Raw genomic sequence first — 20,027 nt, forward strand, 5'->3', positions numbered from 1 at the left:
GATTTCTTCTTTTTTTTTAAAGCAATTGGGGTTAAATAACTTGCTCAAGGTTACACGGCCAGTTATTTTGTGTGGGTGTTATGTGTCTGAGGCCAGAACCCATCCCAGGTCTCCCGACCCCAGGCCAGCACTCTTACTCACTGTGCCACCTGGCCGCCCCCTGATTTCTTCTTAAATATAATTGTTATGTAATAGAGTATTTTTAGTTTTCATGTAATTTCATAACTTCTGAGATTATTGTTATTTGTTTCTAATTGTATTGCTCAGTGATCTGAAAATATAGTAAATAAAATTGCCACCTTTTTTGGATTTATAGAAGGTTTCTCTAGAGGCAAGCTAGTATATGACTAATTTTTGTACATGCTTTATAGGTATTTTAATGTATATTTCCCACTTTACCATTCATTCCATTTTTATCCATATATTTGTTAATTCAAGCATTGAATAAACTTCAAATCTGTGGGGGTTTTTTTAACTGGTAATGTAGTACTAAATATTACTTGTCTATTTCTTGAACTGTTGTGAATGGCAAAATTTTATCAACTAATGATTTAATTGTTTGACAGGCAGCAATTTTAAATTGTTATATATTTGCTATTCATTTTTCCTATTGCCATTATGCATCTTTAAATGTTTCATAATTTGAATTCTACTTTATCAGATATCATTACCACCACTCCTTCTTTTTTTGGAACTTTTATTTAGTTGCATGATGTACTTTAGAACAATCTCTTAGTATTAAGCTATCTATATTTTTTCATTAGCTTTTTTCTGAAATAACACAGTGATGAATTTTGCTTCTTGAGTGAATCTACAGTTTTTTTCTTTTAGTGGTAGAATTCAGACCATTCATATTTTCATAAGCATTACATTTTACTTATATTTTTAATATATTTATTTATATGTATAGATAGATATTTATATCTATATCTATTTCAGGGAGGTAGGTAGTACAGTAGATGGAGTGATAGAGTGGGGAAACTAATCTTCCTTAGTTCAAATCTGGCCTCAGACACTTACTAACTGTGTGACCCTGGGCAAGTCACTTAATCCTGTTTCCTTCCATTTTCTCCTCTGTAAAATAAACTGGAGAATGAAATGACAAACCATATCTTTGCCAAGGAAACCCCAAATGGGGTCACGAAGAATCAGATGTGACTAAAATATGAATTACAACAAAATGTTTATTTATATGCATGTACATATACACACATAAAATATATGCATATATGAATCATATATGTATGTGCACGTATATGTGTGTGTCTATATACTGTGCATGCGTATGTACGTACATATATGTTTCAACTCCTAGAACCAATAAAGGAAACAAATTCTATTGTATTTCTTATACTTCCTTAAGATTTAAGTCCCATTTTATTATAGCTAGAGTTGTTTTGCCTTTGGAATTACTCATTCCTTTGCCTTTTTCTTTTTGTTTGTTATTAATATCTCTCATAAGTCTGAGACCTTTTTATTAGTAGATATGGATATATTTTGATGTTCTTTATCCTTTTGGGTTATTTTAAGTATTATTTATTGTTTACATACTTTTAAAATTTTGAGTTCCAAATTCTCTCCCTCCCTCCCACACCCTCCCGCACTTACTTTGAAGGCAAGCAATATTCTATCAACTATTAATGAGAAATCATATAAGACATTTCCATATTAGCTATATTTCCATCAAAAAAGTAAGAAAAATAAAGACAGTGAGAAAATTATACCTCATTTTGCACTCAAAATCTATCAGTTCTCTCTTTGGAGGTGAATAGTAGCCCTTTTGAGTCCTTATGGAATTGTCTTAGATATTGTATTGATCAGAGTAGCCAATTCTTTCACAACATTGCTCTTTCTGTGCACAATGATCCCCCAGTTCTCCTCATTTCACTTTGTATCAGTTCATCTAGGTCTTGCCATGTTGTATTTTTTTTTTCTGAAACTACGCACCTTGTCATTTGTTACAGTACAATAGTATCCTTCATCACAACTTGTTCAGCTATTCCCCAATTGATGAGCATCCCCTCAATTTCTAATTCTTTGCCACCACAAAAAGAACTGCTATAAATATTTTTGTACATATGGTTCCTTTTTATTTGATATCTTTGGGATACAGACCTAGTGGTGGTATTGTTGGACCAAAGGGTATGCACAGTTTTATAGTCCTTTGGGCATAGTTACAAATTGTTCTCCAGAATGCCAATGATTTATTACTATGTTTGTTTTTCCCTCATCTCCTCTAGCATTTGCAATTTCAGATAGGTGTGAGAGGGTACCTCATAGTTATTTTAATTTACATTTCTCTAATCAATAGTGATTTAGAGAATTTTTTCCATATGACTATAGATAGTTTTGATTTCTTCTTTGGAAAACTGCCTGTTCATATCCTTTGACCATTTATCAATTGGGGAATGTCTTTTATTTCTATAAATTTCACTCAGTTCTAATGTTGCTTTTGTTGAGTCACTCAGTTATGTCCAGCTCTTTGCGATTCCATGGACCATAGCATACCAGGCTCTTCTATCCTCTACTATGTCTTGAAATCTGTTCAAGTTCATTTTTGGTGATTCCATAATACTATCTATTCATCTTATCTTCTGCCATCCTTTTATTTTTATTATCATTTGTTTTAAATCTTTCCCAACATCAGGGTCTTGACCCATCTCCTCAGTATATGACCAAAGTATTTAAATTTTATCTTCACTATATGACCTTCTAGTGAATAGCCTAAATTAATATCTTTGTATTGACTAATCTGATCTCCTTGCTGTCCAAGGGCCTTTCAAAAGTTCTCTCCACCACCTCAATTCAAAAACATCAATTCTGTGGTGCTCAACTTTCCATATAGTTCAACTCTTACAGTGGTACATTGCTACTAGGAAAACCATACCTTTGACTATATGGACCTCTGTCAGCAAGGTGATGTCTCTGCTTTTTAGTATGCTGTCCAGATTTGCCATAGTTTCCTCCTGAGGAACAAACATCATTTCATGTCTGCAGTCACCATCTGCAGTGATCTTTGAAACCAAGAATATAAAATCTGATCCTGCTTCCATTTCTTCTCTCTTTATTTGCCAGGAAGTGACAGACCAGTTGCTAAGATCTTAGTTCTTTGGATTTTAAGTTTCAAGCTGACTTTTATTCTCTCCTCTTTCATCCAACTCAACCAACAAAGCATTAGCGTTCCAATTTTCCCACATCTTCTCCAGCATTTATCATTTCCCTGTTTTGTCATCTTAGTCAATCTGACCAGTGAGATGTTGTACCTATGAGTTGTTTTGATTTGCATTTCTCTGATCAATAGTGATTTAGAGCATTCTTTCATATGCTTATAAATATCTTTAATTTCTTCCTCTGAAAACTGCCTGTTCTTATCCTTTGACCACTTATCAATTGGGGAATGACTTGTATTCTTATGAATTTGACTCGGTTGTCTATATGCTTTAGAAATGAGGCCTTTATCAGAGACACTGGTTGTAAAAATTATTTTCCAATTTTCTGTTTTGCTCCTAATTTTGGTTACAGTTTAAAATCTTGTATGGCTAGGTCACCTTCCCTAGAATTTCTTTTCATTAATTTCCTTGATATTCTGCACCATTTGTTCTTTCAGATGAATTTTGTTACTATTTTTTCTAGCTCTATAAAATAATTTTTGGTAGTTTGATTGGTATGACACTAAATAGGTAAATAGGTAAATTAATTTAGGTTAAATTGTCATTTTTATTATATTAGTTCGGCCTAACCACAAGCAACTCATGTTCTTCTAATCATTTAGATCTGACTTTATTTGTGAGAAAAGTGTTTTTTAATTGTATCCATATAGTTCCTGGGTTTGTTATGGCAGGTAGACTCCCAAGTATTTTATAATGTCTACAGTAACTTTAATTGGAATTTCTCTTTGTTTCTTGCTGTTGGGCTTTGTTAGAAATATATAGGAATGCTAAGGATTTATGTGGGTTTATTTGATATCTTACAACTTTGCTAAAGTTATTCATTATTTCAAGTAGTTTTTTACTTGTTTCTCTAGTATTCTCTAAGTATATCATCATATCATCTGCAAAGAGTGATAGTTTGGTCTCTTCTTTGCCTATTCTAATTCCTTCAATTACTTTTTTCTTCTCTAATTGCTACAGCTAACATTCTAGTACCAAACTGAAAAATAGGGGTGTAGTGGACTTCACTATCACTTCGCTATTCACTCCCGATCCTATTGGAAATGCATCTAGCTTATCCCCATTATATATGATAAGTAGATGCTGCTTATTATTTAAATGAAGACTCCATTTATTCCTATGGTTTCAAGTGTTTTTAATAGGAATGGGTATTGTATTTTGTCAAAAGCTTTTTCTGCATCTACTGAGATAATCATATGGTTTCTACTAGTTTTATTTTTATATGATCAATTATACTAATATCTAATATTAAACCAGCCTTGCATTCCTGGAATAAGTCCTACCTGATCAAAGTGTATTATTCTCATGATAAGTTGCTGTAATCTTTTTGTTAATATTTTATCTAAAATTTTTGCATCTATATTCATTAGGGAGATTGGTCTATAATTTTCTTTCTCTGTCTTGGCTCTTCCCAATTTAGGTATCAGTATCATATTTGTAGCATTAAAAGAATTTGGTTGGATTCCTTCTTCTCCAGTTTTCCCAAATAGTCTATAAAGGTTTTTTTTGTTGTTTGTTTGCTTTTTTGTTGAAGGATGCAGGGTGGGAGGCATGAAGAACCAAAGCAAAAAGGTTTCTGAAAGATTGCAGGTGTGCACAATAAACGCAGGAATGTGTCAACAAGAAACATTATCCTTGCCCCCTTAATTTATCTTTTGTTCTGGTTCAGGCTTATTTGTTGCTAAGCCAAAGAAATTTGTGGGGTGATATTAGGAGTATCTCAGAGTAATTAGCAACCCACCTTACATTTCATCTGTTAAAAAGTTCTGATGTTAAAAAAAAAAAAAAAAGGAAAATGCCTAATTTTAACCTGGGGACACTCTGACAGGCTTATTTTAACTGGTTTTGATGGCTATGTCTAAAGAGGTACTGGTCCACCCTTAATAAGGATTGATACTAGGTATTCTACTCTGTCAAATAAGCACAGATGACTTGGCTGGCTCTAAAAAGATGTGCACAGTGAAACAACCTGCCCAACAGATGCTAAGACCAAGAGCCAATTGAGAATACATGGTAAGGCCAGCAGGGTCCAGCAGAGCCCAACAGAGCGATATATCTAGCAGAAATGCTATGGCCAGTTCAGTAAGAGCAGTGTAATGAAATTGCCAGTAAACATTGGGGTTCCTGCATTGTCAGAGGTATGAGTTACCTCTTCAGAGCATTCTCCATGTATTTGTGAGACAGTATGCTATCGGTTTATGAAAGTGATTATTCTATTGCAAATCTTTTTCCTTAGTTATTTTTAATTTTTTTTAAACTTTGTAATGGTTTACTTGATTATAGACAAACACACGCACTTTAAAATACAAAGAAGTATAAGAAATAGAATTGAATAAGCCAATACTAATTTATGTTATACCCAGTTTGTGATCATTTAAAAAAAAATTTTTTTTGTTTTTTGGAGGGCAATTGGGGTTAAGTGACTTGCCCAAAGTCACGTGGCTAGTAAGTGTGTTAAGTGTCTGAGGCCGGATTTGAACTCAGGTTCTCCTGTATCCAGAGCCAGTGCTCTATTCACTGCACCACCTAGCCGCCCCTAAAATTTTTTTTTAATTTCTACATATATGTAGAATTTGAACCCAGGTCCCCTGACTCCAGAGTTAGTAGAAGAGAATTATTCTAGTAGAGGGTTGATCTGTTATGGTGCTATTCAAGGAATTCTTTCACTGGTATTAACTTAAGACCAGAATAAACTTGTATTTCTGTTACAATTCTCAGGAAATTATAATTTTGATATATTATGTAAAAACAAAATATTGGGGTCTCAAATTTATAGATATTTAAAATCAAATGATGAATAAGGCTTAGCTAAGCTTTACCAAAACTTTAAAGTTACTATCTGGCAATGAAAAACAAAATAACCTACATCCAAATTTTAGCATATAATACAAGATATCAGAAAACACTAACATTTTATATACATGATAAAATAGAATTTAGTTTATTCTCTTAAAACCATTATTGTTTGAATAGTATGATTTGCGATATCTTCACTTCATCCTTGAAGCTGTATGATACTGGCTGTTGTCATTTAACACCACAAAATGTAACTTCAATTTGTTTTCATTTACTGTTGCTAAACACTCTCTTCCTTAGTCATAACTTTTTGTAAAATCCTACAAAATTAATATAAAGTAATTTCTAAAATTTCCCATGAAGATTTTCACAAGACTATATAAGACCCAAGGAGACTAGGTGGCACAGGGAATAGAGTACCGGCCCTGGTGTCAGGAGGACCTGAGTTCAAATCTGGCCTGAGACATTTGACACTAGCTGTGTCACCTTGGGCAAGTCACTTACCCCCAATTGCCCTGCCTTCCCCTTTCCAAAAACAACAACAAAATACTACATAAGACCCAGACTTCTCTTGTCAACCTGCAATACCTGTTGACATAGAAGGTCCTCTCTCTGGCCATTTTCCTCAAAGCACCTGTTTGAATATTTTTCTAATTCTAATTTCCTAATAAAATGCTGGTTCTAACAGATCTGATCACCACACAGATTGCCTCTGTTTATTTGCTTTAACACAGTAAATGTCTCAGGATAGGATGGAGAAAGTTTGTGTCTTTTAAATCATTCGATCCTGACTTCTGATGCCACTTTTGTGCATCTAGTTTGGAAGAATGGGGGAACCTGGGGAAAAAATAAGCAACTTTCTTTGAATGGAAGAAATTGGAAGGACTGTGAGAGAAAGAGGTCTAAAGGGAGAGAAGTTTGTTAACAGGAGATGGGGGTTTCAGAAGGCACAGGAAAAGGAGCAGGCAATATAGAGACAGCAGAGGGGTAGGGCTAAGGTGTCTGATGGAGATGAGAATAAGCAAGGGAAATTTTTCATTTTGGCAGATATCTAAAACACAAACATAATAAAGTCTTTCCAATTATTGTTTTTTAAAAGCATCAACAAAAATACCTTTGATGGTTCTATTCATCCAGCTACCATCCTTCTTTTTCCTCCCCTTTATTGCCAAGTTTCTTGAAAAAGCTTTCTGTTCCTAATGCCCTCAACTCCTTAGCATCTACCCAAGTTATCTGGTTCTGACCCAACTACTCTGACTGAAATTGCTATCTCAGAAGACTCCAGTGGCCACGTAATTGTCAAATATGACTTTTTTTTTCCCCATTGCTAATCCTCCCTTCCTCCTATGAAGGACTGGACATTGTTAACTACCCTTCCTTCTTTATACTATTAGTTTCTTTATCTTCAGGTGCACTAATTTTTTTTGGTTATTATTAATAATAACAGTAACAGCAATGCATATATATATACATATTAAAATAACTATTGTATAGAAGCATATATACATACATGCATTTATAAAATCTAAATTACAAATAGGAAATGGTTTAAAGTATTTTTGTTAAGAACTTCTTATTAATTCAATTTAAATTTACAATAGTTTGTAGACACTCTCTTTTTATTCACTGACATCTTTTAGGTAGAGATTGTGTATTCAGTAACTTGTCCATTGTGTCCAGAGGCTCAGGACCAATGCATGATGATGGCATACTCAGGTCACAGGATTTCTCTATTAATGTGAGGGATACAAGAAAAGAGACTACTGGATTATCTCAACCTTAAACATATGCTGGAAATACTTTCTGTGAATTAGTTCTGCTTTATGTGCTTAATCCTCCTCTGTTTTTTTCACTCTTACCATGGTGATTATCAGGGATGAGAGGAGAGGCTTGCCAGGGATAGAACCCACCAGTCTGATTGCATTGTCACAGTACCCTATATATGAGGGAAACAGTCACAAACCAAAACAAAAATCAAAGTAAGCTCATTGATTTTTTTTAAAAAAGCAAAGAACATTTCACAATGTATAAACATTAAGCTTCAATTTCTCCCAGCTTTTCAAACCTCCTCAAAGAACTAGAGTGCCAGAATCTCAGTCCAGACCTTCCTTAAGCAGGAATCCCCTCTGCAACATGATCTAACACTCCAGACTGGTCATCCAGCCTTTGTTTGAAGGCCTCCAAGGAGGAGGCAGCCCATTTCATTTGTCGGATAGTGTCAGTTGTCAGAACAGTTCATTTTAGCATCAAGCCTGTCCACTCTGCTCCTTCTCCCCATTGCTCCTAGCTCTGTCCTCAGAATCCAAGCAGAACAAACCTAATTCCCTCTTCCTTTCAAATATTTGAAGACAACTGTCATGTCCCACTTAGCTCCCTAGGCTAAACTTTTCCAGATCTTTCAAATGATCATAATTTTATTATGATCTAATTATTCATTATGATCTAATACTACTAATAACAACAATAATAGCTGGTATTTATATAGTATCCACTATGTGCCAAGTGCTTTATAATTATTATCTTATTTGATCCTCACAACAACCCTGGGAGGTAGGAAGTAGGTGCTATTATTCTCCCCATTTTACAGATGAAGAAACTGAAGCAGACAGAGGTTAAGTGACTTGCTCATGATCACTCAGCCAGTAAGTGTCTGAGGCTAAATTTGAACTCAGATCTGCCTGACTTCAGGTCCAGGACTCTTTATTGTGCTACCTAGTTGCCTCCATATGCTAGCTATACCAGGCCTGCATGACCTGCAGCCAGCAGCCGCTTATGGCCCTCTGGTCACTTGTGACACGCGAAAGGATTTCCTTTACATACAAAGCATGATTTCCTGTACAGTTTTGTGTGTTTCAAGCAACCTGAGAGCCATAAGCGGCCGAGGGCTGCAGGTTGTTTTGGCCTGAGCTAGACCCTCAGACAAAATGGCTTTAAGTTCCCTTACCATTCTTTTTTTTTTTAATTTATTTATTTACTTTTAGTTTACAACATTCAGTTCCACAATCCCTTGAGTTCCAAATTTCTCCCCCTCCTTCTCCTCACCCCTTCCCCCCAGTCATGATGGCATGTAATCTGATATAGGCTCTACAAATACCTTTACACTAAACATTAGCCAAGTTGTAAAGAAGAATTATAACCAATGGAGTGAACAAGAAAGAAGGACCTTTACCATTTTGTTGCCTTCTTCTGAATGCTCTCCAGCTTACCAATACTTCAGGTTGTCACAGGGCTCTGATTTTGATTGGCAGGTGTGTCCTCAACCAAAGGTGCTGTACTTCCTCTCTAATTTAGCAGGTGGTCTTCAGGAATTTCTGTAAGGGGAAAAACTCATCAAATGACAGCAGTCCTGGTGATGAGTCTCTCGGAACTTAATTAGGGTTAGCCTGAGACAGAAGACATGTTATGTGACTAGACTTGTACTCACCACCTTTTCAGCTTAGTAGACTACATCAGGGCTAATATCCTAGCAACATAGCCTCCAAAAACCAAGAGTCAGCTTCATATGGTAATGCAGTAACTTAGTAGGAATCCAGAATAGATTAGTTGATCTTTTTTTTTAAGCTATACCTCTGATTTCACTGGTATAGGGAACTCTCGATTAGGAAACTCCCTTTACCAATGCCATCTATAGTCTTTGAGGAAACGGGACATTTAAGTGAATAGAATGGAAAATAGTGGCTAGAATACTGGCCCTGGAAACAGGAAGACCTGAGTTCAAATCCAACTTGGAACTGGATGACCCTGAGTTAGTCACTTACACTCACTCTCCCCGTTACTTCATCAGTAAAATGGAGGTGATGATAGCACCTAGGGTTGTTGGGAGAATAAAATGAGATATTTGTAAAGTGCTTTTCTAATCTTAAGGTGCTATGTCAATGCTAGCTATTGTCACTATTATTACCATTTTTAATTTATGGGATGATTTTACATACATACACACACATATATACACACATACATGTTTGTGTTTAATGATAGCCATTTCTAGGGTGGGGAGAAGAGAGGGAAAAGGGAAAAAAAGGTAAAGAAGAAATGCACATGATAACTTTATCATATATTTAAATGGACCAGCAAGTTGTACATAATAGATTTGCAGTTTTGTGTTCAATCTTTCATATTATTATGATATTGTTATGGAAATGCTTGTATTATCATTATTTTAGACAACAATTTATATACAAAAAAAAACCGAGGGTAATAGTGGATTGAAATTCAGTAAGTCAGCAGTAACGTCAGACAAAAAAAACCCAGTGTGATCCTGGTCTAACATTAAGGACCCAGTGAAAGACCCAAACAGCTGGAGCATTCACTAAACTTACTCCCTCTTCCTAAGGGGCCCCTCTGCTCTGGACATAATCCAGACTCCATTCAGTCTTAGGGAAGCCTGGCTTCCCTCCTGAGAGGAGGGTTAGATTTCCTTTTCTCTCACTCTCCAACTTGTTAAATTCCCCCTACCCTGGCAGCCTGGGAAAGATTGACTTATAGCTTGGATTGTGCCTCATGTCTAAAGTTTTCTCCCCAAAAGGGAAGGGGGAGTAAAATAAAAAAACACTAAATATCCCAAAGGAATCAGGTATGGGACTAGTTTTTTATTTCCCAGGCCCAGAGAAATGCTAAGAGACTTATAGTACATATTGACAAGATAATTACTGATACAATCTTCTGGGAGTCTGATATTTAAACTTCATCTAAATAAGAATCAGTATGAAGGACAGCTGATTAGGCATTTTGCATTTCACCTGAGCTCTGCTCTGGCTCCAGCCAAGTCTGTGTCTTCTAGTCTGGCCTCTTGCCATCGTCAGTTGTAAAAGCTCTTTGTCACTAGTGGGTTCCATTTATTGGACTCAATACCTCTGGACTTCTTGAACTCACTAAGTTAGCACCAAGCCTGGACACATCCACCTCAAGAACTACATTTGGTCAGAAAGATAACGCAAAGTAGAAAAAGCAACTGAAGGCCCAAGCATGAGCTCACCTAGGTGAGGCCACACTCCAGGTGCATGTGGGAGGGAAGAACCCTGCCAAACTCATTTCCTCAGAGGAGAGTTGAGTAACACACACTACTTGATACCATGGGAAAGTTGAAGCAAGAGTGTGAGCCAGAAGCTACCTCTTCATTTTTAAATGTTACAGGCCCTTATCCCCACTGCCACCATTACAAAGGCACCACTCTTGGCCAGAGCAGCCAGGGAGTTCATTATCTCCAATACATTTGAGTACTAAGTTATAGAAGTGGCTGATGGGAAGAAGGAAGAACAATTTTGTGCATGTTCCATGGGATGGCTCTCATACTACCATACTGCACTAATAAAGGAGTAGTATGTGAAAGAACAGGGATACCAAGTCTGATGATATTTTTCCCTGGTCAGATCACATTTGGAGTATAGAGTATGTAGTGTGTTCAGTTCTCAGCACCACATTGAAGGAAGGACGCCAACAAATTGCAGTGCAAATAGAAGAGAGCAATGTGAATTCCAAGAAGACTAGAGACATGTTATATAAAGATTAGTTGAAGGAACAGAAATGCTTAGCCTGGAGAAGAGAGACCTTAGTGGGGACATGATAGCTATCTGCAAGTAATCAAAAGATTTTCATATGAGTTAGGATTAGATTTTTTTTTCTACTTGACCCTAGTCAACCATGTGAGTAGAAGTGCAGTGAAGCTTCTTTTCATCTCTGTAAAAGGGTATAAAGTAGTCACTAGAGCTGATCAAAATGATATGGACTATTGTAACAGGTTTCAGACTGATCTGATAGCTCTGGTTCAAGATTCGAAAGAAATTATATATTTGTAGAACATTAGCAGTTATAAAAAAAAAAGGGGGTTTACTTGGCCATAGCCAGGAAAGGATATTCATAGAGGATAAAACATTTGGGCATAGCTTCCCTGCTTCAGTGTTGGTCATGTTGGTCAGAAACCTGAGAAAAGAGCCACTGACTACACATTCCTTGACTTTTTTATATTTAGACCACCAGGAAACTCATTAATGGCCCAATCCTTTAGTCCCTTGAACCAACTGAATCTTGAGGAAAGTTTTGATACCTTTTAAGAAAAAACTAGGTTAGGCTGATTAAACTTTAAAGTGTGATATATATATTCCAGAGACCTGGTTGTTAAACATCTACCAAAAGACCCTTGGCTCTCCCTCACTAGAAGTCTGCCAAATATAGACAAGGTAATTGCTTACCATGTACTAAGGATTCCTATTCAAGCACAGTTTAGACTAGATGACTTCTGAAGTTTTCTTTTAAATTATGTCATTCTTTTCATAATTAAAATCCCTCTCTCTGTGTGTCTCTCTGTGTCTCCCTCTGCCTCTCTGTCTCTGTCTCTCTTTCTCTCTTTCTCCCATAAACATATATATCTAGATACATTTCTATAGATACATGTATGTATTATGAATGTATGTGTGATGTATTTCCTCTTTTGTTTAAGATTTAATGCTTCATTTTTCCCCAGTTACATGTAAAAAAACATTTTTTTCAAAAAGAACCCAAAATTAAAGAAAGTAAAGAAAAAGTATCTTTGATCTGCATCTGAGATGGATAGCACCTTTCATCATAAGTCCTTCAGAATTGTCTTGGATCATTGTATTGCTGAGAATAGCCAAATTATTCACGGTAGATCATCATGCAATATATTGCTGTTACTATGTACAATGTTCTCCTGGTTCTGCTCATTTCACTTTGCATCAGTTCATGTAAGTATTTCCAAGTTTTTCTGAAATCTGCCTACTCATCATTTCCTATAAAACAATAGTATTCCATCACAATCATATACAACAACTTATTCAGCTATTCCCCAATTGATGAACATCCCTTCAATTTCCAATTCTTTGCTACCCCTAAATGTGCTGCTAAAAATATTTTTTTACATATTTTTGATTTTTTTATTTCTTTGGGATGCAGACCTAATAGTGGTATTGCTTAGCCAAAGAGTATACAGTTTTGTAACCCTTTGGGCATAGTTCCAAATTGCTAAGATCACACATTTAGCATGCTAATACTTCCATTTAATTTGTCAAACATACTAAATACCTACTATAATAACATGATAATTACTAGGGAAAAGCAATAATTTTGATAAGGTTTCATTTTGTGACAGGAAGGGTCATATATATGTGCTTTTCCTGAAACTTTAGTTAGTTTTCCATCAGTTCATTGCTGGATTTCATACCATACACATGTAGTTCATTGCTTTCTTTTTTGTTTTTAACTGTGTGACTTTCAGGAATACAAATTACTCCAGGGAAGTGTGCAAAAATTGTGGCTCTTAAAGTGCATACTATAATGACTGTTAGAGATATTGCAGTAACAGTGTGAATTATTTTCAAGTCAATTATTTCAAGGATTATCTTGGCCTCTAATGAAACAAATCAGTAGCTCCTAAATGCAAAACAAGTGTGGTTGAAAATGAAAAACAATGTCAAAAACTGCCAAACAATTGCTATAGATGGCCCAATTAACCCTCAGAAAATGAACAAATGCATCCAAAGGTACCTGACAGAAGATTTGTTATTGATTCTTCCATTCTGTAGCATGGGCTTCTTAAAGTTAGAAAAACAATGAGAAAACCAGTAAATAATACTAATAATTGCAAACCATTGCTTTGAAGAAAAAATATTCTTAGACAAGACAACACAGAGAAAAGAGTACTAACAATTGGAAAAAGGCAGTTTTTACAGATGAAACTCATTTTTCTGTTCAAGGTTATGTTAATGTCATTGTCAGAAGAGGATGAGTCAATCAATTCTTGTCATCTTTATCAGACTGCAAAAAAACATTGACCTAAAAAATGTTTTAGGGATTTATTTTACTTCCACTAGACCTAAAAGTCTTTGTCCATAATGAGCAAATGATGAATTCTTTAAAATATATTGATAGACTGAGAAGCAGAATTGTTCTGGAATTACAGAGATTGTAAAGTGGAAATGGGATATACCATCATCATGAAAGATTAAGAAATTTATTTGAGTTCAATATAGACATACTTCAATGGTCTTGGAACTCACCTTATTGAAACCCTACTAGAAACTTTTACGCTAGACTTGGAAAAATGAAATGTTCACCAAAAGTAGTTAATGTTTAGGACTTTTGGCAAAGAAGTTGCCTAAACAAGAGACAGAGTGCTCAGTCCCAACAAATCTACTCCATCAAAACCCATCAAAAAAAAAGTTTGTACCAAACTAAATTATGTTCAAGAAATCCAATGAGAAATTAATTACTTTTTCTGCTCTAGAAATGAAAAAAAAAGTCAACCAGAAACCCAAGAGCATTAATAAAATGCGCCACAAGCAAAGCAAGCTCTAGCACAAAGTAGTTTCCCAATGCACTGTCCAAAGGTGTATATTATTATTATGAAGCTTGAAAAGTTTTATGTTTAAAGGCAGTAAGAATGGAGGACCACCTATAAGAACTGAAGCAAGAGATTTTTTTTTTTTGCTTTTTGGAGGCCATTTGGGGTTAAGTGACTTGCCCAAAGTCATATGGCTAGTATGTGTGTCAAGTGTCTGAGGCCGGATTTGAACTCAGGTCCTCCTGACTCCAGGGCTGGTGCTCTATTCACTGTGCCACCTAGCCACCCCGAAATTTCTTTTCGAATGAAATAAATAGTCTAGGAGAATAAATAACTTAGAAAAGAAAGTAGTAAAAAAAATTACCCAGTTAAGTTTACTCCATAGTAATCAATGACTCCATGAGATGGAAAAAAAAGATTATGACAAAATCAAAAGACTGAAATAATTAAAGAAAATGTAAACTATATGACACCAAAAACAACTGAAATGAGTGATAACTTAAGAACTGGATTCTCTAAAGCCCTAAAAAATTTTTTTTAAGCTAGACACTATGAAAGCTGTTTAGGTCTATTAAAACCAGAAGGCAAAGTAAAAATAGAAATAGTATTTTCATGTGGGAATTCCTTCCCACCATTATTTTTTTGGAAATTCATGTGATTTTCCAAATTCTGAGAAAAATTGGGGAAAAGGTATTATAATTATCCTTTAAGAATTAAAGTTTAATAATCATACAGACATTACTGGTTGAAGGAATCCACTGACATAAAGTTGAAAGTAAGAGCAGGAAACACTGACTCACAGAGCTGAAGGTTAAGATTAACATCTCCAGGAAACAGGACAAGAGGATGTAGGAGAGAAGTGGTCTAATCAGTCAGTATTTTTCATAACTGTAACCATATTATAAGTGTGTGTTCATGGTCCTGTCTGCTTCTAATAGTGAGTAATTCTTAAAAATAAAATAAATGTTAAGTTTATACCTTTAACAAACTTTATAAAAATCCAAAAGATCACAAATTTGAAAGCTTAATAAGTCCTTAAATTGGTTATTTCAACATATGATTCTGTGTAGTACTAGTAACCTTGCTAGGAGATCTGAATGTGACATCATTTGAATACTACCCAGTGTTTGCTGGTGATTTCCAGTGTTTGACTATTTACTATAGGCTTCCTTTCTTTATAAATAATACTAAATTTAATATCTCTTATTTATTAAAGAAAGGGTATTTTTAAAGATATCCATAATAATGAGTAAAAACGTATTAGGATTGTTGCAAATGTTTGAAGATAAAGGAAATCAGTCAATTCATTGCTAGATGTTTTGAATCATTGTACCAAAATTTTGTTTCATGATAAACTGTTCCTTTGTTATAAGATCACATTTTTCTTTTTTTTTCGGAGGGGCAAAGGCAGGGCAATTGGGGTTAAGTGATTTGCCCAAGGTCACACAGCTAGTTTTGTGTTAAGTGTCTGAGGCCGGTTTTGAACTGGTGCTCTATTCACTGTGCCACCTAGCCACCCCAAAATCATATTTTTCAATAGAATAACTCTTAAATTTTTACTATAACCCCATAACAGAAAAAAATTCATTATTTATTATTATGGTCATTAATTATTGTTTTAAAATATGTAAATAAAATAACATGAAAAATATAGGCTATTCCCAAGAATTCCTGTGAATTCCCAAAGATTAACATATATCAGAAATGTGAAAACATTAAAAAAAAGCACCAATCCATCTCCTAGAGGAGAAGCTCCAGGAATATCATGGCCAAAATCCAGAGCTCCCACATCAAATGAAAACTAATGCAAGCAATACAGAAGCTAGTCAAGTACCAAGGGACCCTGGCCAGGATCAAACAAGACCTGGCAGCTTCTACTCTAAATGAGAGGAGATCTTAGAATACAGGATTCCAAAAGGTAAAAGAGATAGGCTTACAATCATGAATAATCTACCCTGCAAAGCTGAGTATAATCCTACAGAGTGGGGAAAAAAGGGGGGAAGGGAACCCTTAACCTTTAATGAACTAGATAGAGGAGAGGAGGGAAGGGGGAGAAGTACAAAAAGGAGAGGGAAGAGGAAGGAAGAGAGTGGGAAGGGGAAAACTGGGGAAGGAAGGGAAAGGAAAGAGAGAAGAGGAGATAAGAGGAAAAGGAAGAGAGACGGGAAAAAACAGGAATTTGAATCTAAGAGAATGGCCCAGATTGCCTGTTAGATAACTAAGGAATAACTGAACAAACTATGGCATAGGATTATGATGAGAGAGTATTGCACTATATGGAATTATGAAAGAGGCAATTTCAGAGCATCCTGGGTACTTTGAAGTGCTGCAGAAGGAAGTGAGCAGAACCAGGAGAATGATTTTTACAAGGATGGTAAAATTAGAAAGAAGAGCACCTTTGAAAGACTTAAAAGCTCTGATCAATGCAATGATCAACCATGTCTTCAAGTCAAGCATAATGAATACTAAAATGGGGCCTTTGGAGCATGCCCAGATCATCTAATGTGGAGGTGCCATTGCCGGGGTATGCCCAGATCATCTAAGATGGAGACATTTCCCTGCCACGTGGATGGGCCTACGAAGACTTCTTTTATTGACTGCACAACTGGAACAGGCTGGATCTTTAAAAATGGCTTGACTGAGATGATCACTCCCTTTCTGCTGGCCTTTCCTGGTTTTTCCTTCCTGCTGTGCCCAGAGGGTGAAGATCACAGTTCACCCACAACACCCACTCCATGAACTGAACCAATAAGAGCAGAAGGACGTCCTTCCCCTGTTCTCTTTTACCTAAGCTCTGAGAAATGGACCTGGGAGTGTTTCTGCTTTATGCCATTCCTCATTTTAGGTGTGAGGATTACACCAATGATGGAAGCCTAGAACCATTTGTAGAAATCTTAGATACTCCAGATCTCTTTAAGGATACCAGGGAACCCTGAGAAAAACATATTTGGCCTTCCAAGCAGAAAGGACCCCAGTAGTCCATGTTATCATACATTTACTGATTGAGAGAGTCAATATGGGTAGAAGAAGAGATGTATATTTTTGGACATGGACACTATGTGGATTAATTTTACTTAACTGTGCTTATTACAAGGTGTAGTGTGTTATTTTTTTTTCTTTCAGTTTGTGGCAAATGGGGAAGGGGTTAGCAATAGTGATACAAAAGGGGGGGGGGAGGGAGAGAGAGAGAGAGAGAGAGAGCCATCAGAACTTTTTTTTAATGCCCAGAAGAGAACAGAAGGAAGCGCTAACAAGCATTACAGTTATGAAAATAACATTCAGAATTTACCATATGTTTTTATTTTTAAGTAAGAAGTATGAAATGGAGATTCACAGTTTCACGGAGACTCCTCTTTTCATGTTCTGTAGTCTTTATAAAAATGCTCTCTTTCGGTATTAAATTAAAATGGAAAAAATTAATCTAATATTATGCATGGTTTCATGATGAAAAATTAAAGAATATATTAAAATCTCATGAACGCAATTCTGATTTGTATAAGACAATTAGTTATAGCAAAAAGAGGATATATACTGTATACTAAAAACTTTTAAAAGATATAAAATGTTATACTATTATGTAAATCATGACGCTAAAAACATTTAATTATTTTATTTTGTCTCAAGTAATTCACACAACTGTATGAATACAGAGTCAAAAGCAAAAGTACCGGGGCGGCCAGGTAGCACAGCCAGTAAGAGTGCCGGCTCCAGTGTCAGGATGACCTGGGGATCAAATCCAGGCTCAGATACTTAGCACCACACCCAGAAATAACTGGCCGTGTAACCTTGAGCAAGTTACTTAACCCCGATTGCTTTAAAAAAACAAAACAAAAGTACCTATTTGTAGATGTTCTAAAAACTGATTTTATACTTGTTTCCCCTTTTTCTGCTACTCTGCCAGCATTACTGCAGAAAGCAAAGGGAGCTACCAAAAACTAGAGACTATTTTCTTTTTTAATGATTCACCATGGCCAGAAAAAAAAAATGCATAACTTAGGGGCCAATCTCCTAGTGATTGGGGGCTCCATGCTTAGCAAAGCTGTTGCTCAGAAATTAAAAGAACAACATTCAGGGCCTTAAAATCTGCCCAGGTTTCTCTGGCACAGCCTTTGAGAACCCACATTCATCACAGTGAAGGAATCAGAATAGGATTAGGATAGAGGCCTAAAGAAGGAAAATGGACTGAAACTATATATAACCCCCCCCTTATTTATCAACTGAAAGAAAATTCAGATCTCTTTAAGAAATTGGAGTGCAAAAAAAACCTACCCAAGACTCAACTTGCACCACTGAACAAGTTTATAGAACTTGCAGTTTTACTATTAAAAGGAAGAAAGCTTCATGTTTATGGCTGCATAAGAAAGAATTGACAAATTCTAGTGTGGCTAGCCTGGCCACAGCTCCAGATCTCTAATTTGTTCAACTCTGAGGGATCTGTGGTCTCCCCTTAACTTCTTACACTGCTGCTGAGAGAAAACCATTCTGCTAAGAAAAATAAGAACTCAACATTGGAGTTTGACGTATAAATGGTGGGACTAAGAGAGAGAGAGAGAGAGAAGTTGGGGCATCTGGCCTGGGCACAGAGGTGGGAACAACTCAGAGCTTCAACAAAAAGGAGGAGAAAATGGTGTTTGGTTTGGTGGTCAGGGTGAATCTGACTATTTGTGTATTGCTTGTACAATTTGGGCTACTGAAAAAAGGCAAATCATAATGCTTTGTTCTTTGTATTTACCTCAACCTTACCTTAGGAAAAAAGTCATGGTCTCTTCTTCCATCGCATCCAGCACCATCACCAGTTGTCATGACTTACATCTTGCCACAGGACTTGGATGACTCTTAGAGGATAGAGTGAGGCTGGTAACTTTGCACAGCTCTGCCTCACTTAAATTCAATTCACTTTCAAGTCAAGACATCACCCTCCTGATGTCATTAGTCCTCTTCAAGAATGAAGGATGAACAGCATTACCTTAACATCCGCATAGTATTCAAAATAGTCTTGCTTTACATTTTAAGCTCTGATATACAACCAGCAGGTGGCAGCACTAGATAGCAAAAACAAAAACCATAGTGAAGAAATGATTCTTAACATCCTGGGTAGTTTCTGCTGCAGACACTAAGTTTTTCTTCACTTTTTAATGATTAGGAAGAAAGAAGGGTGATATAGCTAAACAGAAAAGCTTAAAAATTATTCTAAACAAGAGAAAACCAAAGTAATCACATAAAGGATCATCCACTCAGCCCATCAAGCATCACTACTGTCAAGTTAGTTATAAATACAATTTTTTAAATAAGAAAACAACCACACTGTACTAGTCTTTCCTCTCTTCCCCCTTTTGCCTTTCTGCCCCCTTTATTCTCCATTTAAATATTTCCCATTTCCTTCAGTTGTTAATCCCTCAGGAAGATGCATTATTTTTCATCAGTTGGCACGAGGTAGAGAAAAGATTCGAAACCTTTCTACTTCTAGTACAAAATTGCCTAGGCATAATAAATGAATTTAAAAAAATATGCCTGTGCATAATAGCTTAAAGGTAACACAGCCACACCTAAAGAGCAGCATGCTCAGATTTTCAGATTGTTTCTTGCTAGACATTTACCAACGTACAATTGTAAGGTTTTACTATTACCAGTCTATAAATCTAGATAGTAGAGAGAGAGAGAGATAATAGATAGATAGATAGAGAGAGAGAGAGAGAGATGATAGATAGATAGATAGATGATAGATAGATAGATAGATAGATAGATAGATAGATAGATAGATAGAT

The sequence above is a fragment of the Petaurus breviceps genome, unplaced genomic scaffold (assembly GCF_028583685.1).
Source record: "Petaurus breviceps papuanus isolate PSGF00001 unplaced genomic scaffold, PetGlider_PUasm1.0 470, whole genome shotgun sequence".
NCBI lineage: Eukaryota > Metazoa > Chordata > Mammalia > Diprotodontia > Petauridae > Petaurus > Petaurus breviceps.